This window comes from Mesocricetus auratus, unplaced genomic scaffold (assembly GCF_017639785.1).
Source record: "Mesocricetus auratus isolate SY011 unplaced genomic scaffold, BCM_Maur_2.0 Super-Scaffold_100022, whole genome shotgun sequence".
Lineage (NCBI taxonomy): Eukaryota > Metazoa > Chordata > Mammalia > Rodentia > Cricetidae > Mesocricetus > Mesocricetus auratus.
Genome location: NW_024429203.1, coordinates 27,483,371 through 27,503,919, shown reverse-complemented (window position 1 = coordinate 27,503,919; position 20,549 = coordinate 27,483,371). Strand labels below are relative to the sequence as shown.

Genomic DNA, 20,549 nt, shown 5'->3' with positions numbered 1-20,549 from the left:
CTGTATAGTCTGCTCTTATTCCCTCTCTGAATCACAAGGACCACTAGCCTTGACTGCCCTCAGGCTTCTGTTTTAATCTCTGCAAAACGACCCCCCTGTGAGTTTTTGTGACACGCTTGGTTCAGGACCAGTGCTTTACCTGGAATTGAACATTTGTTACAATATCCTTACGAGGTAGGCAGTGTTTTTGTTGTTGTTTTGGTTTTCCCCAGACAGGGCTTCTCTGTGCAACAGTCTTGACTGTCCTGTAACTCTTCTCTGTAGACAGGTCTGGCCTGAATTCAATGAGATCCGCCTGCCTCTGCTTGCCCAGTGCTGGGATTAAAAGTGTGCGCCACCAATGCCCGGCTAGTAGAGGAGTTTTGTTTCTTTGCTTTTTTTTGTTTGTTTTTATTAATACACAGGCAAGTGCTGAGAGGGAGTCCTAGCAAGGCAGAAAGAATGAAACTAAGACTTAACATGCCATGCATTGTGGTTCCTTGTAACCATCCAGTGAAGAAGAGGACTCTTCCTGAAGAGCAGGTGGGGGAACATTGACCAGTGTTCACCAGAGAGGGAGTCAATAGTGGGTTTGCTTTTTCTGTTTGCCATAAACTTCAAGCCCATCATTTTTGTCCCTCATCCCTGGGTCTGATGAATTGTACCCACAAGTCTGGTTTTCTGTTGTCATGGATGCTCACCTGTTGCACAACTTCTGGCTGACTGTTATGCTGATTTTGGGTGGATTTTCCACTTTTGCAAGCACTCTCCCCTTCCTCCATCCCTGTTGCTTATTTAGGGGACCTGAGGGTGGATGCGGAAACCGATATAATCACCTCTAGCCGCAGCTTGCTCCGAAACTGCCTGATTGGCTGCTCTGAGCTGAACCCTATGGAAAGTGGCACTCAGCTAAAAGTAGCCTTTTTTTTAGTGATATATAAAATAACAACTGCGGATATTTGTCTTCTTGGTACTTGGTCTGCTCAGAAATAGATTAACGAAACTGTTTTTGCTTACATTTTCCTTAAGAGGAAACCCCCTCCCAAACCTGACCGGATAGGTCTGTCATCTTCTCCGGATGAGGGCATGCATTGAAAAGTGGGGTATGATGGAAAGTCACTTTTTATGGACACTTTTGGGGTGGGGATGAGGCTAGAGTTGAAAAGTGATTGCTATGCAAGTTGGGATCCCTGTGTAAAAAGCCATGCACACCAGCAAAAAAAAAAAAAAAAAAAAAAAAAAAACCAAGCTCAGCAAAATGTGCCTGCTATCCTAGCCCTGGGGAGGTGAGATAGACAGACCTCTGGATCTCTCCAGGCAGTCAGCCTCGTCTATAAGCTCCAAGTTCAGCAAGAGGATTGAAGTGGAGAACAGCAGAAGAAGATGCCCCCCCCCACACACACACACGCAGAGCGGTGTGCACACACACATGAATGCTTTTACTTCTGACTCAGGTTTTTTGGGAAATTAATTGATTAATTTATTGTTAAGACAAGGTCTTACTGTATAGCCCTAGATAGCTTGGAACTGCTGTGTAGATCAAGCTAGACTTAAACACACAGAGCCCTACCTGTTTCAGCGTCTGGTGAGCAGTGCTGGGATTAAGGTTGTGTACTGCATGCTTGGCCTTTTTCTAATTCCTGAATCTTCTGAGCCTTCCTTCCAGAACCAACAGTTCTCCATGAGTCTGTGTATGGTAATTTTCTTTCTACTCAAGAAGGCCATGAAGGATGTATCTGTCCGGGGAGTTCTGGGTTTTCATGTGATGGGACCCTAATGGGAATAAATGAGGGTTGGCTGAGCTGTATCCCAAAGGGCTGGGATGGGGAACCCAGCCATGTGCAGGGTGAGCATCTTCAGAAGTTCCTCAACTTTCTGTGATCAGCTTTAGGGTTGATGCTGATTGAAGTGACATCCAAAGTCACTGGGACTGTGGCCACCATGAAGGTGAAGAGCTCTCCCTTCTGTCCTCTGTGTAGCTCTAGCTTACTTTTTTCATCTCCCCCAATTGTCTCTGAGCTCTCATGTATGAGGTTCCAAGCATTCTTGTCTATCGGAGCCTGTGTGAGGTGGTATAGACTATGTCCCTGTCCTCATGAGCTTATGACAATGAGGCTTGATTCTGGAGTCCTTGGTGCTACACCGTGGACTGCTGGAAGGAAAAATGTGCTTTTGACTGAGGGTGGAGATGAGTCCTTCGTCCCAAGCATCTAGATCTGGGGCCACACCCCTCTGTGCTAACAAAGCTGTGAGATCTGAGCAAATCAAGAGAGGGAGAATATATTCTTTGTGTGTGTGTGTGTGTGTGTGTGTGTGTGTTGCACACAAGTGTGCGCACATTCGTGCATAGCCCTGGCTACCCCAGGCTAGATGCACTTTGTGGGAGGCCTTTCCTCTCCTCCCTGCAGGCACCAAGATTAATACACCACCTCCCCATTCCCCACTCTTCTCTGTGCATCACCCCCTCCCACCTATCAGCAATCTGAGAAATGTTCAGTGGAAGAAAAATCATCACAGCTACCAGTGCAAACAGAAAGGCAAGATAGAAAAATCAGATGCCAGGAGCTGTGGGAATTGGCTGGAATCCTAACAGGGATGATTGTGATAGGGTAGAGGCCACAAGGTTTGTTTTATTTTAAGCCAGCAGGTTAGAGTGTTGGTACAGATGAAGTATCTGGCATTTATTCTTGCTTTGGGGATGAAGGAAGAACAGTTGTAGAGAAGTAAGGCAGGGAAGTGGGCTGGTTATTGACTTGGATGCATAGGTTTCCCCATAACTTGATTCCAACCTGGGGTGGCATGATGGGAGTACCTCTTGACTGGACAGAGACTGGTAATGAAACGTGGTGGGATTGTGTGTTGCGATTCCTGTACCAAATGGTGAGATATCAAGGAAATATCAGATGGAAGAAAGATGGATGGATGGGAGGGAGGAAGGACAGAAGGACGGACCAGACAGGGGCGCCATTTGCATAAACCAGGTGGCCTTATTTAACTAACAGAACCCGAAGGAAGCTAATCAGTGAGAAACCATGATAGGTCAGCAGTCTTCTCTGAATTCTGGACCCAGGGATCTTTTCCAGCAGGTCTCTAGATGCAAAGGGCAGTGTCTGTAAGAGAGGGGGCCCTATCAGGCTTCTGGAAGACTGGACTCTCCTGGTTGAGGCCCACCTGTTTTCTTCCTCTGAAAACCTGGAGCAGTTCTGCCTTTGGGTCAGTCTGGATGTGGTCTCGGATCCAGCTCACCTGGGTCAGGTGAGCCTTTTCATCCCTAACCTTCCGCTGTGGTCAGTGACTTTACAGGAGCAGCATGGCTGACTGTGTGGAGACGCAGCCCTGGTTTATGGCTATGTCTGCCAAACACCCAAGGCAGCTTTTATTGTGCTTCTGGCCTCAGTGCTGCAGAAGCAGAGTGAGGTCTGGATCTTCTATAGGAGCCTCTGCTGGATCAAGTACCGAACAACCCTCAGGTCAGATCAGCAGCTTGGCTGCATAGTGGAGACTCTTACTTAGCTCTGCAAGGGAGGCTCAGGCACCAAGGAATGATCTTGGCTGGCTCCCTGAACCCCCTGTGTAGAGCCCTTCCCCATAGCTATGGGGCTGCCTGGAGGATACACGAACCATGTGGCTGGGATGTGGGAGCTCTGTCTGCTCATCTTAGCATCTCTCACATGGCAGATTCTTTTCTGTGAGGGACCCTGCAGAGGTCTGATGGCCATTAACAGCTTGTTTTGAGACACGATCTACTGGACCCCAGTTAGCTTCCAACTTCTATATAGCTGAGGATGGCCTTTTTTGGACTTCTGATCCTCCTGTTTCCACCCCCTGAATGCTGGGAACCACCATTCCCAGTTTTCATGGTGCCAAGGATTAGATCCAGGGCTTTGTGTGTGATAGGAAAGTACTCTACCCACTGAGCACATGCACCCTGTCCATCAATTGAGTACACACACCCTGTGAGTACACACACCCTACCCACTGAGCACAGGCACCCTACTGATTGAGCACACATACCACTAGCTAAGGCTTCCTCAGCCGTCTTCCTCCTCTGCCTTCTCCTCCCATCTTCCTTCCCCCATCCCCATGTCTCTGTCAGTTCACACTGTAGCCCAGACTAGCCGTGAACTCCTGGTGGTCCTCTTGTCACAGTATCCCAGATGCTGAGATTGTGTGTCTGAGCCGCCATGCTTGGCTTCTAGGCACCTATGAGGTCACATCAAGTTCTTGTAGAACAAGACAAGCCGTGGCGTGGATGGGAGCCCGAGTAGCCACATCACTAATGCCCACTCTCTGCTGCAGTGCACTATCATTTTGTAAAACACATTGACAGGCTTCCTCTCTTCTAACTCACAGTCTTTTGAAGGGGTGAGGGGATGAGAATCCTAGCTCTGTGATTACAAAGTCGGAGAAGCTCTGAAAGCTAAAAGGTTTTGTGTAAGTTTGCAGCAAACTCATTTAGCGGCAAAAGCTGATGCGAGGCTATATTTATCCTGCTTTATTTTGAATATTCATATGTTTTGCTGCAAAAATATTAATGTGTTTGATTACAGAGTGCTGCCCTAGATGCCACTGGAGCTGTTAAACACAGGTCCCAGTGAGCCTACCATCTGCATGGTTTTGATTTCTGAAACACCTAGTGGGTTTGGGTAAGTGATTGTGGGGCAGTATCATGGCAATTTAGAGATAAAGAAAAGATTTGAAAGCGAGTCAATGACTTGCCGATGGCCACACAGCTATAGACGGTTAGACCCAGGCACTGGGCCTGCCTTCTAGCTCATGAGCCTTGGGCACACTGCAGCAGGCCTTGTAAGAACATGGACAGTGCTGTTCTGGCTCAGCTCCATCTGACCTCGTTTAGGTACCATCACTGTCCCTAACCTGCCAGGGTTGGAGGCTTCAGCCATCTTCCTTGACGCCCATTCTAAAGGGTTTGCTTAGTAGCTATTTACAGTTACTATGTCACAAATTTGCCCCAATCCTATTCAAACCCATTTCTGTTTCCAGTAAGTGTCCTTTTGGGGGCGATGAGTGATTCTGTCCCTAACCTCCTGGGATCCTGGAAACCTAGTCTGTGACTGTGAAGAGAAATAAGGTGGCAAAGGCTTTGCCAGGGACCTACCTGTCCACGTGTCTGTCCAACTGCTTTGGAGGCCAAGGCTCTGAGTTATCTGTGTTATGTCCCTTTCCAACCTGGGCTTTCTGTCTGTGTTATATTCCCTTCCATCCTGAGCTTTCTCCTCTAACCATGATGAGTACTTTCTGGGTTGTTAGTTAATTGTGGTTTGGAATTTGCATTGTGGGGTCTGACAGCCAAGATGGAGATCAGTTTGGTTTCCTTCTGTCTGCACTCACTTTTGTTTTTGATTTTTTTTTTGAGATTGGGTCTCACTATATAGCCCTGGCTATCCTGGAATTCACTGTGTAGATCAGGCTGGTCTTGAACTCACAGAGATATATTTGCCTCTGCCTTCCAAGTTCTAGGATTAAAGGTGTGCTCCACCATGTCCAACATGTGTTGCTAGAGGTTAGTGAGCCATACAAGATCTAGAATGAACTCTTGCAACTTTCATAGACCTGCATGTTCTAGGAAAGTTCTAGAGTCTTTAAAATGCTCTTATCCTGAATGGCTAGACTCAAATTCCACTTTTGACTTCTGGCTAATTCAGTGTATGTGTGTTTGTATGTGTGTGTTTGTGTATGTGTATGTGTGTGTGTGAGTGTTGACTTTGAAGCATATACAACTGAAAGGTCAAGTATAAGACTTGAAGAGTCTTGCTAAATGAAGATAAGAAGTGACAAAAGGCTTTCTGAATGTTCTATGATAACTAAGACTTCAGTTGGCATCTTAGGGGAAAGGGATAGCTCTTCATAGTTATTCTGGTAGAGAGGAAGATTGTCACAGTGTCCACTACCACCTCAAACCTATGTTTTATACATAGTGAATGTGCTCCCACTGGTCTGCTCAGAGTACTGACTTTATCAGCGACCAGGGTTGTGGTAGTTAACCTCTGCAGGCTGTCATTATTTGTAAAATGGTGTGACAATAACATTACCTACTCAAGCGGGCACCTGTAGCATTTTTTTTGTTTTTGTTTTTGTTTTTTTGGAGACAGGGTTTCCCTATATTGTTTTGGAGACTGTCCTGGAACTCACTCTGTAGACCAGGCTGGCCTCAAACTCACAGAGATCCACCTGACTCTGCCTCCAGAGTGCTAGGATTAAAGGCGTGCGCCACCAATGTCCAGCACCTGCAAGTATTTGACACACATGGAAACGCACAGTGCGTGTGTTCTGTGGGTGTTTGCCGCCTGGTAGCCATCTATATTTTGCAGAAGGCCATGCCTACAGCACAGACCCCTGTGCTGCTGTCTTCCCTGGGAAGTGGACCAGTGTACTCTGGTGTCTCAGGTACACTTTGTCCCATTGACCGGGGTCTGGTAGTCATTCCAGTTCTTTAAATTTAGCTGGATGGTGCTGCTGCTGTCTGGTCTAAATACCAAGCACAGATGTGGTGTCCACTCTCGGTTCACAGGGCTCAGTGTGGAGCCCTTTGATGGAGGTGGGATGGGGCACACACACACCACCTTATTACAGGTGGTCTTGGGCTGGGCTCACAGGAATGATGGGGGCTGAGAACTCCTTCCCTAGGGCTCCTTTCCAGAGTGATTCAGGGACAATACTCAGTGCTTGTTATATGTTAGTGTCTGGTCTGGGTACACTAGTGAGATCTGTTAATTCCTAGCTGGCCTATAAGGGGGATGCTATTTTCGCATTTCTGATGGCCAAGGAAAATCCAAGAGTTTAAGTCGACTTGTGTACGGTAAGCAGGAGAGGGCGCCATGATTGGTGCTTTGGTCTTCTGATTCATTTTCCCTGAAGCCAAGGGACCAGCTCTGTTCTCTCATTTCTTCTGGTGGCTTCAGTCCCCTGCACATGGCACAGTGGACAGGTGTTTAGGGGTCCGAATTGTAGAGATCCGGGAAATCTGGTGTCATGTCTTGCTGACAAGTGACCAGCTTCTAGAGGTAGAAGCTTTTATGCTGACTGGAAAACAGAAAAACAGAGAAAGGGAGAGAAAACAGAAACCAGTTTTCAAAAATAAAAACTCCGAGTTGTTAACTCCATGCCAGCATAATCAGAAATCCCCCTTTCTACTGTTTCCCCTGAAAAGCCCCCGTGTCCTTATTATGCTGGCTCAGTCTGAAAAAAAAAACAACAAAACTATGGTTGGGTTTTGCCTATGCGAGGCTTAACTCTGCAGCTGTGGGGAGGGGCTCTGGCCCTTTCTTGTCAGCATGGAAACTTCGGCTAAAACTCCCCCAAATCCTGTTTGAGTCTCGGTTCTGAACTCACTTTCCACTCTGACCCTAAGACCTGATTTTCTTCAGTGTGAACAGATTGTATTCCGTGTTATGGGAGGAAGGATCCAAGTTAGGTAAGAGAAGGGACTTCCTGAAACAGCACGGCAGCGCTGAGGGAATTACTAAAAGACCTGCTCACAGATGTGTTGATGAAGAGGAGAAAAAGAAAAATGCTAGTCTTGTGTAAGTCCTGTGTGGCCAACAGGACTGCTCAGAAGGTAGAGACACAGCACACATGAACTCCAGCCATCAGACAAGCTAAAAATAAGACCCACGCTCCATCAAACCCTTACCTCTGCAGAGGACAGGGTGGCGACATGCAGAAACAAAACTGAGGTGACTGGTAGCAACAGGGATGGGCTGAGAAGTTGCCTACCTACCTTCCACTTCTCTTGTGACCCCAGCCTGATAGGGGTGCCACCGAGCCCCATCATCCTCTCCTGGGCTAAGTGGATTAGCTGAGGGTTGTGGTCTTAATGCCATTAGGTCTGTTGGCACGACGCTCCTCGCTGTCATGAGAAGCAGATCTGGCCTAACGTAATGGCCCTCTGGGTAATCCATCAAGCCTGGAGTGCTGGGGAAACATTACTAGTGTTAATTTGGGGGAGTCTTTTATGGTGACTGGGAAAGATGTGGAAGGATGCTTAGGAATTTATTTATTTAAGCCATTCAGCAGGTTAGCGGCTGCCAGGGGTCTACTGAGGCCAACTCCTCCCACCCATTTCTTCAAGGAAGCCCCTCCCTAACCCCTGAATCCCAGGTCTGATTACTTCCAGAGTTGGAGCCAGGACTTAGCAGGCTCTTGTTTCTCACTGAGGTGCCTTATTAGGAGCACCTGGCATCATAAGCCTCTAATGGGAACCAGCGCTCTCCTCCTGCGTGACCAGTGACAAGTCGCCCTGTCAGCCGGAGCTCGCCGTGCGAGGAAGTTCTTATTAGCTTTATGGTCAGGAGGGCTTGTCCTGTTCAGGAAATGAATGTTGCCGCTAAAGGTCCTCGGCCCTGACCCCGGTGGTGTAACCTGTGCGGGCTGGGGAGACTCACTCAGGATGCTCGGGATTGCAGCCCCTCTCTGGTTCTCGTCATATGTAAAGAGGGGATCATTGTGGTGTGGTGCAGCCTTGAACTTTTGATTTATGCAGTGAGGGTAGCTTAACCCTTTCTGAGCCTGGAGGGCTTTGCAGCAAATAGATCCAGGGTGTGCATCCATGCATGTGTGAGTCTTTGTGTGTGTGTGTGTGTGTGTGTGTGTATGCACATTTGTATGTGAATGTGTGCATGCATGTTTGCATGTGAGTGTACGCATGCATGTTTGTATGTGAATGTGTGCATGCATGTTTGCATGTGAGTGTGTGCATGCATGTTTGTGCACCTGTGTGCACATGTGAGGGAAAGAAAATGCACCACATACCAGTGGGCTATTAATGGAGGGGTGTTTAGGGGGTCTTGCTCTTTCTCTCCCCGCTCCTTCACCCTTCTTTCCTAAATTCCCTACAGCGAGTGGCTACAGAGTGGCAGGTGGTGAGAACATGGCATCTGGAAGTGAGAGTGGGCTTGAATACGTTCCCTTCTAGAAGCTGGTGGACAGGGCAGGGTTCTTAGGCACTTGCATCTGGGTCAGTGGGAGGAAATTAGGAGCATGCCATTTGGCATGGTGCCATCCTAGTAGTGGGATCAGGGTGCACACAGCATAAACCATTAGCCAATTTGGGGTGTTCGCATGGCCCTGGATGACTGATTCGAAAAGAACATGTAGCCCTCTTTAAAGTCTTCTTCATGAAGTCAAATTTACAGAGTTAAAGAATAGTGTGTGTGTGTGTGTGTGTGTGTGTGTGTGTGTGTTTCTTCCAGTATATCAAATGCTCCCCCTAAGCCCATCATAGCACCAAGTCCTCAAAGTAAGGCCTCTCTGGTTGTCATCCTGCCCCCACGCCCGAGGGAATGTTTCTAAATGTGACTTTGGCTGAGAACAGTGGCATCTGACCTCATTCTTAAGGGACACTTCTGTTTGCTTCTTTTTGAGAAAAGATGTTTGTGAGTTGTCCGGTCAATGGGTGCTCTACTTGGTTGCTGCTGGTTTAAAGTCCTCTGGCGACAAAGGAGTGAACGGCGCCTTGATGGGGAGCGTGTGGAGTGTGGCCTAGAAAAGAGGGGTCAGTGCTGGCAACTGCCTCCTTGGGGACAGACTTGTCTGTGTGTGTGTAGCATCGTTGACGGCAACTCACAGAAAAATACAAGAAAGTGCTTTCTAAATCGTGGGGTTGGGGACAAAGAAATGACAGACTGGCCAGCCGGGTTGAGGTCATTAAGCTTTGGAGACCAAGACATGGACCTGTTTCATGCCACTGGAGGCAAACTGTGACCCCCCCTTAGATTTTTTTTCTTCTTCTTTTGCACAGCAAACCTGCACCGCATCTTGAGTGAGTCGGTCCTGCGCAGCTCAGAGCAGGCAAAAACTCTGAAGGCACTGGCCACGTTAGGAATCGGAAGTACTCAGTGAAAAAGCGAATTTGTGACAGTTGTCCTCTAAAATGATCTGCTAAATCAAGGCTCAGCTAGCAGTTGTGAATCTACCTCCCTGCATTCCCCGCCCCCCCCCCCGCCCCCACTCCTCTGGCAGAAGGGCTGAAGATGGTACCTAAATGCAATGGGAAGCTAAATCGAGTGAGCCTAAAAACACTTCTTTCCTTGAAGTTCCGTGTTGAGGGCTACAGACCGTGGGGCTTCCAGCACAGTGGACTTCAGGGCCACCATTCTCTTTTTCATAATTATCTTCTATTTTACTTCTGGTGTTCTGACAGCTATAAGAGTGTTTTTTTTCCTGTTTGCCAAGTCACAGATAAATACCAACTCCCCCAAGCCAGATTCAGTGGTGTGTGTGGGGTGCAGACCAGAACACATCTTGGCATTCCTTGTTGCAAAAGTGAAAAATATCTCTGTTTGCAGTTAATTTTAGTGGCAGGCAGATCATGTTAACTGGGTGTAATTACTTCCAGATATGGCCGAGGGTTTTGTGTGTTGAGATGAAGGACCTGGTAAGTGCTCACTTCCTGTGTAAATTAGCCTCTTCCATTCCGTCTTTCATTCTGGCCAGCCCTGGATTGTGTCATTCTCCCGCTCTCCCCCTCCCAGCCTGCAGCCCTGGGGGTAAGACTTGCTTGGTCTGTCCCTCTGAGTGCGATTCTTTTGTCACCTAGAGACACTCACTTCACTGAGTTTGCAGTTGGAATAAGAAGCATTTGAAAAGGTATTAACTGGTGTCCTGGCTGCATCTGTCCCACAGATCTGCCCGAGAGCATCTCCCAGTCATGTGGGCTGCATCTTAGAAATCAGAACTCGTGTGTGTGTGTGTGTGTGTGTGTGTGTGTGTGTGTACATGTGTACATGTGTATGTAGGTTCACACATGTGTGCACGTGTGTGTTTGGATATACATGTGTGAGTACAAGAGCATATGAATATGTATATGGGCTCATGTGTGTATATATGGGTGCATATCAGATGTTAGTCTATGGTTCTTCCACTTTTTTTCTGAGACAGGGTTTCTCTGTATTGTTTTGGAGGCTGTCCTGGAATTCACTCTGTAGACCAGGCTGGCCTCGAATTCATAGAGATCTGCCTGCCTCTGCCTCCCGAGTACTGAGAATAAAGGTGTGTGCCACCAACGCCAGGCTACTTTTATTTTTTTATGTCAGATTTTAGCCTTGGTTTCCCCCAAGGGTTCCTCCACTTTTATGCTACTTTGAGACAGAATCTTTCAATGCCATGGATATCACTTGTTAGGTGGTTAGGATGGCCATCCAGCAATCCTGAGGGATTTGTCTGATCCTGCCTCCCCAGTGCTGGTCAGCACATCCAGATTTTTCCTTGGGTGCTGGTGATAGAGCTCAAGTCTTCACTCTTGCACAGCAAGCACATTTCGGACTGAGCCATCACCCTGCCCTCTTATTTTTAATGCATCTGTCTGTCTTATTTTTAATGCATCTGTGTATCTTTGGCTGTCCTGGGACTCACTATAGACCAGGATGACTTAGAATTCACACCTGTCTCTTGAGTGCTAGGATTAAAGGTGTGTGCCATCATGCCCAACAGAACTTTAATCCTTTTACTTTTCTATCTCAGCAAACAGGGCATGTGACAAGTGGTCAGGAGTCTCAGAAAAAAACGACCTGGTTATTGACAGACAGTAAAGCTATAGTCGCAGAGAATATATAAGTCCCACATGAAGCCACCAATCTTGACAAAGCAGGAAGGACCCACATATGCATAGACTCCTGCCAGAAAGGGAAGAGAAAGCCCACCCGAGCCGTTTCTGCCAAGTTGTCTGGGTCCCCAGCATTGGAATGGAGGAAAAGAAGATTCATTTCAGACTCTCTTAAACACCGCTTCTACTCTGTGGCTAGCATTCTTGGTGCTATTTGCATAAGGGGTGACTGTTTATCATCCTGCATCAGCTCTACTGATAACCCTTGTGGTCTGTGGAACAATCTACTAGGAGTAGATGGCTTGATAAGGGCCACCTTTCTCAGTCTGTGAAGATAAACTGTAGGGGTCAGGTGAGAGGTGGTGAGGTTGTCAGATGGGGTGCAGTTGCAGGGAAGAGAGCTGCATTGGGTGGCTGCATTGATCTCATGATGTCCCAGCTTCCTGCCCTCACCTCCTGTCCCCCTGCTTCAAGGAAACATTTAGAGACTTAGGTTCATGCTCAGATCAGAGTCGGGTGTTATCGGCCACCTTTGCCTCTCACGGTCCTGCCTTCTCCCAGTTTTAAAAGCTAAGGATGTCAGCCTGAGCCCATGTACCTAACCCCAATATGCAGCTCTCGCTGAAAGAAAGTATCTAGGTAAAGGAAAAACTTCTGACCCTAACCCTTGTCAATAAGCTGCCTGATACTCAAACAAAAGAGTTTGGACTGGCTGCTAAAGACAGGTACCCAGCTGATAGCTTTGTTTTGATGTCCTTGCAATGTTTGCAGATCACGGAGTGGGCTATTTAGAGCAGGGGGTATCCACAGGGCAGACTTACTGGGAAGCACAAAGTCCAAGAGATGCCAAGATAGAGCAGTGCAGTCCAGCATCAGGCGTGCATGGGGGGCTGGGCTATCACTCAAAAGAGGGTTTCTGGAAGGTGGTGGCAGTGTTAATTTTTAGTTGCTGTTGAGTTAGTGACAAGAATGTAGGCTTTAGAATGAGGTATGACTCAAGTCATCATAAGATGGCTACAGTCTGCTAGCTGTGTGCCTTGGACAAGCTGCATAGCCTCTCTTTGTCTATAGCCTTGAGGGTGTGTTACATTTCAAATGCTCAGAGCAGTGAAGGTTTTCTAGAGCTATAGTGCTGGGCTCCTTGAATGCTGTTGTTTTGACCCGAGGCAGAGGCGATGGTAGGAAATCCCGCGTTAGCAGCCAGCAAGTTAGATCAAAGAGGATTGTGCAAGTGCATCAGGAATATAAAGGCCCCCACTTGGCTAGGGCTGGAGCTCAACTGACAGAGTGATTATCTAGCAAACATGAGGTCCCGGGTTCGATCCCCAGCATTCCGTAGGCCTGAGTACAGCGGTGCCTGGCTGCAGTCCTGGCAGGTGGGAGATGGAGGGAGGAGGATGAGAATCTCACACCCTCAGGTTACATATTGAGTTTGAGACTAACCTGGGCTACATTAGATCTTGCTTTAGAACAGCAACAACAAACCCCTAAAACAAAACAACGAAACCCCGAAACAACAACAAAGTGAGTAGCCAACCAACAAATTAAGGTGTCTCTGTAGAATACTACTATTGTAAAGAGGCCATATTTATCATGCGAGGCTCCTCAGTGCAGTGGTGCTGCTGCCATCCCTGATGTTTGGAACATCTCTAGGACTTTTTAGAAGTCTGCACTACATCCTTTTGCCTTGCCTTTGGGAGGATGGCTTAGAATTGGGGAATTGATAACCCTTGGAAATTTTGTTGAGTGATGAGTGCCAGGGTGGGGGTACTGCCTGGGAAGGCAGGATCTAGGAGCTAACCCCCCTACCCTGTGAGTACTGACTCTGATTCTCAGCTGGGAAGTGAATGAGACCACAGGGCATATGACTTCAGCTGCTGTGGCTGGAATCCCAGTGAGGCAGTCTCCATTGTGACGACCTGGCCTGGTCAAGACCCCGCTCACTACTATAGTGTTTCTGTGTTTGTGATGCAGCCTCCTGTGAGTTTGGGCCCTTGGGAAATTTACATTGAATCACCACACACACACACACATACAACACACCCCTGCAACTTGGGCATCACTGAATAATAAGAGTCAGAGTTGGGCAGCATTGATTAAGATTAGACTAAGGTAACCTAAGGGTCAGTGCAGAGCCTGCTTTGGAATCCAGATTGCACCTTTTTGGAAGACTCCAGAAGACTAAGGCTCACATGTGTTCAAATTCTAGACTGATACCCAGCACCAACTCTGTGGTCTCGGTTCCCTTTCCTACCAGTGTTATTTTCCTGAGCCCTTGGCGAGGTTGGGGAGGGGGAGCTTTTGTTTCCACTCTCTCCCAGAGCAGTGGTGGAAAGCAGTTCTTCTGAACACACCTTAAGGCTGGTTGATTGTCCTGCCTAGCTCTGCGGTGGCCCGGCAGGGCAGAGCCTGTGCTCTGCCTGTGTGCCCCCCCTGCATTATTTATAGTAAACCCCATGAGCACAGAGTGCTAAAGAGGAAGGGTGAGTCACCCATTGAAGCCATCGATGACATAAAAACAAGCAAAATGCTTACTGTGTGTTATGCAGCATTTCAGGGCAGGTTGTGCTAATTTGAACACTCCCAAACTGGATCTGTGAAGATGTACATGGGGGGGGGGGGGAGTTAAAGTTCAAGCTAGGTATTGAGGATCTGCTTCTGTGTCTGCCCTCTGTCCCCTGCTGCCCTCAGGTCCCTTGGTGTTCCACCAAGAGGAGTGCTGCCTCACTTGGTGTGGGTAACCTGTATTTTGGGATAGTTAAGGAATAGCCTGGGGGCGTTAGATTGGGCCTCTTCTCTGTCCCTACTCTTGCCTCCTGCTGAGGAAGACACCCCACCTGCTTTATGCATTGGGTGCTCAGGTGTTTGGGGTGACAGAATCATGATAGAATTTCAGGGTTGCCAGTGCCTTCAGGAGCTTCATTTTCAACGTGTTCATTTAGGGAGGGGTTACTGGAGTTCTAGGGAGGGTCTGTGATTTACCCAAGACTACATAGCAAGCTAGTGGCCAAACTTAAGACTAGGAAGTGGGACTGTCACTCTCCATCTATTTAAATTACTTCTTACAACCCAGCCAAGGACCACCCAGGCCTGCTCCCCACTTCCTCCATGCTGGAATCTGACTTGAGGAGTATTTCAAACCTTTGTCACTGGACAGGGGTCAGGTGAGTTTTGGCACAGGGGCTTGAGTTTGCCATCCCCCCATGCCTCTTTTCTGTCAGCCTGGGTTGTCAAATGTCCATTAAGTCTTTAGGCTGTGAGGGTATTGTCTGTGTTAGGGGGCTTGAAATGCAAAGACTGCTAAAATAATGGGTCATGCCCTTGAGCTTCGGATTTTAGCAGAGTTGAAACTCCCTGGAGGGTACGTATGTGTTGGTGTCTGTGACCTAGTGGAACAATGGAACAATGGTGCAGGAGAGGCACGCACTCTCAGATGACCTGGCTTCCCACTGGAGGCACTTTTGTGAAAATGTCTTGAGTTCGTTACTGGCACTGAGGAGGACTTGCAACATAGCCGTGTGACATCTTGCCAATGGATGAGAGACATTCACCTAGTAGCTCTACCCCATGCCCTGTACCTGTTGTAGTGCCAGGAGAGTGGCATTTGAGTGGGCTGTTGAAGGACAAGTCGAGTTTTGGGCATGGTGGCTCACACCTGTGATTACAGTGGGCAGAACCCTAGGCTACTGAGTGCAACCCTGTCTCAACTACCTCTTCAAACCCAAACGTAAGATTTGTTTCATTTTGAGACAGGGTTTCTCTGGATAGCTCCAGCTGTAGACCAGGTTGCCGTGAATCTAGATAGCTCCAGCTGTAGACGAGGTTGCCGTAAACTCAGAGCCCTGCCCGCCTCTGCCTCCCTGCTGCTTGACTGAAGGAGGGCACCACCACATCTGGTGTCCGAAAGTAGGATTGGAAGATGGAAACAGAAAGTGGGAACGTGTGGTCAGACCCGGCAGACAGAGGAGGAAGTCACTCTTCTACCAGGGCTAGGGGTCATCCATGCTGGAATGGTGGATTGGCATCCCCTGGGGCCACCCTAAATGTTGTGATGGGCCTAGAGAAGGGAGAGTGTGGCGATAATGACAGAGGGGCTGGAAGCTCAGTAAAGCCTAAGTTAAGCTCAGATTCTGACCCTTGCAGACATCATGGCCTGAAGGGTCCACCTTGTCCCCTCAGAGAAAGATTCTAAGGGTTTCTGGGCATACACTTACCATCCATTACACAGTATAGGGAGCAATGTAATTGTTCAGTAAATGTAACCGTTGCTCAGTTTGGGGCTGTATCTTGGGATAACTGGGAACCTTGGAAGGTGTTTTGAGAAGGAGCCCGGCAGAACCCCACACTGATGTCACTTGCACTGAGTGTGCCTTTTACTGTCTCCAGCCTCCTTCCTGTCTTCTAGCAACTGGCTGAAAAGGTGCTTTGAGGGTGGTTAACTGTCCCTAAAGAGACTTCCTCCCCATGTCTCCTATCTGGCACTCTGCCAGTGAAAGATGAAATAAACCCTCATCACCTCATGTCTGTGGGCGGAGAGCCAAGGAGAGTAGCTCTGGGGAAGAGGGGCTTCAGCCTGCAGGATCAGAGAAGTGACACCATGACGCTGGTTCCCCAGTGTGTTACCCATCTCTCTTTTAATAGCAATAGGAGGGCCCTAAGTTAGGCTAACGGTCAAGCCTTTCTTCTCGCCTACACTGACAGCAGGGGCAGAGCGGGAGGCTATCTCTCACAGGCCATTCTGGGCTGTGGTTGTCACACCATGCAATGTCTGCAAACCGACAGTGGCCAGGGGAGATAAGGGCCCCCGTTGTGTAATGAGGGCCGTGGGCTGTTTGCCCGATGGATCTGGCCCCTGGGTAACTGCTAACCTCAACGGAGGGGCGGCCGGGCTTGGCAGAGCCCAGGCCCCTCACTGACTTGCTGGGGCCTTTTTGTGGTTGGATAAAGGAAGCTCATGTAGGCCGCCTGCAGTGTGGAGGCCTGGCCCACAGGGCTGGCATGCCTTGGTTTTCTCTCTTCTTTGTCTTATTTTTGTTGTTGATGAGAGAAAGAGAGCGAGGGGGGAGAGAGATCCAAAGAGGGACACAGTTTGTCTGGGCATCTCCCACATCATTTCAGCATAAAATAAAATGAATGGTGCAAGCTGGAAGCCCCATGGGCCCTGAGTCTTGAAACTTAGAGACCCTGGCTGGAATAGAAGCATGGCTGAAGTTTCTAGAAGCCAGCAGATGCTTGCAGGAGCAGCAGAGGGGGCTGTGTTGCTGTTTCCTCTCTCTTTCCATCCCTAGGTGCATAGGCGAGGTCTAGCACGTGTCCTTTGACTTTTAGAAGTGACAGGGCCCAGACCCTTGGCTTCTGGTGTCTCCTGGTTGTCTGAGATGGGCAGCGACTGAGCAGGGCCACGTGGCCACTGACTTCTTGGTCTGTAACCTGTTCCATATCCCCCATCAGAGAGGTTTTTTGGGTCTCTAAGCAACTTGGTTCTGTTTCTAGGTTGTTGTTTTTTTTTTTTTTGAGACAGGGTTTCTCTGTATTGTTTTGGCGGCTGTCCTGGAACTCACTTTGTAGACCAAGCTGGCCTCAAACTCACAGAGATCTGCCTGCCTCTGCCTCCCAAGTGCTGGGACTAAAGGCGTGTGCCACCAATGCCTGGCTTGTTTCCAGGTTCTTAATGCCCTCTAGTAATTCTTCCTGGGGAGGGGACCACAGGGACTCAGCCAAAGCCCCTGGCTGTATTTTGTAAGGTGGATTTGTGTCTTTCCCATGGGGGCAGTGGTTTCCCTTAAACAACCGTGATTTCGATCCTATTGTTATTCTCACAACCGCCTTCTAAGTATCTGAGTTTGTAAAACGTTTCCTGATGGCATCATGGTGGTTATATTCAGTGACATAACCAGGTGGATCTGCCCAGTTTAGACATGAACCAGGCTCTGGTCTCCATTGTTTAACACCTTAGGCTTACATTAATGTGCTCTCCCCTGAATGTCTTTTTTCCTGTTTTTGATACCATGTGCTCTTGGTTATCTCTGGGCTGTTTGACTGATCCCCAAGGCTGAGGTGATATCTTTTTTCCCATAGAGGTAGGCATGTTTTGTCTTTTGCCATCAGCTCGAGCGGATGGTCTCTTTAGTTGGGGGTTGCTTGTGCCCACTGTAGGGTTCTGGCTCAGGGATGGGCAGGCACAGGAAAGTGGTGATTTAAAGGAGTCAGAGGCAGTGACTCTCATTGATTTTAGCTTATCTGACCCGTTAGCTTGAGGCTGCCCTTCCCTCAAAGTGTCCAGCTTGGCTGTGAGTTAGAGCAACGGAGAAATGTAACGTATGCCATCCTTTTCCTTGCATTAATTAGGGCTGAGAAATCCATTATTTAGAGGGATCCCAGCACCCGAAGGAAGGCTATCGAGCTTGCTGTAGAGATCTGCAGCTTCAATCTGGGGCCAGCTGGAAGATTCCCGGGTAGCCGTTGAACAGGGAAGGGAGTGTTGGGGAGTAGTAGAAGGGTCAGGTGCCCGCTACACACTGTGCTGTCTTCACTTTTCGCTGTCCCCCTGATTTCATTTCAAATACTCATCAAGATCCTCCCAAAGCTGGCTGTGGTATTGCATGCCTTTAATCCCTGCACCGGAGAGACAGGCAGCTGAATCTCTGTGAGTTCTAGATCTGTCTGGTCTACAAAGATCCATGACAGCCAGGACTACATGGAAAAACCCTGCCTCAAAAAACAAACCAACACATACCCACTCAGGGATGGCCACTCTTTGTTTGAAGAACTCACCAAGACAGGGAGGACTAAGCTATGGATATTCAGGTCAGAAACCATTTATTGAGCACTTGCTGTGTTTGCTCATGCTGTGTTGACCTAGAGACCTAAACTAGAGCCCAGAGCAAGACAGCTGTGTGTGTGTCCATTGTGTGTGTTCCTGTATCTGGACATGTGCTCAACTATCCTATGAGGGAGGCTGAGGAGAACAGAGGAGAGGGAGAGGGACACAATGCTGAAGGAAGACTTGGGGGGGCAGTTTCATGGTTTAGGTGGCACCTGGCTGGCCCTTGCGGGATAGCTAGGCTTTGGCCAAGGGCTTCCACTCAGTAACTCGTTTGTAGATGGAGGGGAGCAGAGGTGTGGCAGTGCGAGTGTGGAGCTAGAGTGGAGGATGAGTATTGGAGCCCCGGGAGGGAGAGTGAGCTAGGGCAAGGTGTGGATGCTAGGTTACAGTCAGGTTGTTTGCAAGGCCTGACTCGTTGGGGTTAGATGACAGAGAACAGGGAGGGCATATGTGGCGAGATAGATAGATGCTTGCTCAGGTTGCTAGGTCCTCTCTGATCATCCATTGTCCCTGCAGGGTCAACTGGTAGGACTGAGTGATGAAAAGGAGTCTTGTGGGAGGCCTGGACCCTGTGTACTGGGCTTTCTCTGAAGTTCTTAGCTCTCCTATTCCTCCAGAATCTCTGAACGATACTGAGTGGGCATTGCCATTATAGTTTTTTTTTTGAGGCCTAGTTTCATGCATAACATAGAGTAAACATTCAGCAAACCTTGATGCTTGGACCTACTTTACCCATAATACATTTCTTCTCTGCAAATTCAGATTTCTAGGATCACACGGTGCAATCCTTCACCAATTGACGTTGGTGCTGCTCTTTCAAAGGTGACTGCTGGTCTCTCCTGTGAACGTCCTGCCACTTCCCCCACTTCTCTGGTAGACCCCCTCCTAGGTACACACAGTCTCACACAGGAAACTCTGGCATCTGTGGCACTCCCAGATTGGTTCCTTCCTAAGAGGCCATCTCTGTGGTTCCCTAGAGACCATTCCTCCAGGCATGAAATGCCTGTGCAGGCTGAATACCCCAAATCCGGAAATCTGAAACTGTAAACTCCCCAAAGCAAAGGGTCTCAGATTTCAGATCAGGGATGCTCAGCTTGGAGGGCTGAATACACCTGCTCCAAATCTTAAAGAGATCTGGGGTCTGGAATGGTGTAGTGTCTGTGGGTAAATGTGCTTTCTACTAAGACTGACATCCTGAACTCAATCGCTGGAACCCACATGATGGAAGGAGAAAACCAACTCCTTGCGAGTTGTCCTCAGACCTCCACATACATACATACCGTGGCACACAAACCCTCACACAAAGAAAGAAAAAAGGAAGGAAGGAAGGAAGGAAGGAAGGAAGGAAGGAAGGAAGGAAGGACTCTTCAGAATCTGAAGTCTGTTCCCAAGCATTTCTCGGAAGGAGGAAGGCAGTGTGCTCTCACTGTGTCACTAGGCGCTGAAGGAGACCCTCTTCCTCAGAATGAGAGTGCTCCCCAAGGGACTGTCTCTGTGTCCCCTTTCTCTCCACATCTCTTTTTCTTGGCAGTTCTGTGGTTTCTGTCTCTCTGATGCTGACTGTTGGAAATCTGATCTCCTCCTATTAGTTGTTGTTTTGTTTTTTCCGTGCGGGGTGTGCGTGCTTATGTGTGTGTGTTCCATTCCCCTTGCCTGCTGAGCATAGCAATCCTGCCAGGAAACAGAATCCAGGATCTCTCAAAGCTGCCTTAACATTGCTTCTCTAGACCCTCCTCTGTGACTTTATTTGTGAGGGAGGCTCTGCCCTGTCCTAGGCACTTACCTTCAGACGTTGGTGTTTCTTGTCCAACTGTCTGTCTTCCGTATCTGCCATCTCCCTGGTGAAGCCATTTCCTCACCTTCAGGTAACCACCCAGGCTGGTCTAATCAACCCCCCCAATGCTTCCCCCACCACACCCTTTGTAGGCCGGGCTCCACTCTAGAGTTGTCAAGAAACTAGAGAATTCTTTGCTCAGTGTTCAAGTCATTGGTGAGCCTAGGTCCCAGCTGCATGTGTACCGTCCCCCTCTTTCTCAGCCTGTACTAGAGGATGGCCACTCCCTCTTTCTCAGCCTGTACCGGAGGATGGCCACCTCATCTTTCTCAGCCTGTGCTGGAGGATGGTCACCCCCTCTCTCTCAGCCTGTACCGGAGGATGTCATCCCATCTCAGCCTGTACTA

At 48.6% G+C, this 20,549-nt stretch overlaps 1 protein-coding gene across 2 annotated transcripts in view; it reads left to right on the top strand.

Moving 5' to 3' along the window:
- The window catches only part of Zbtb16 (zinc finger and BTB domain containing 16), a 184,127-nt gene that overhangs the window by 5,169 nt on the left and 158,409 nt on the right, over nt 1-20,549 (top strand). The window lies entirely within an intron of this gene.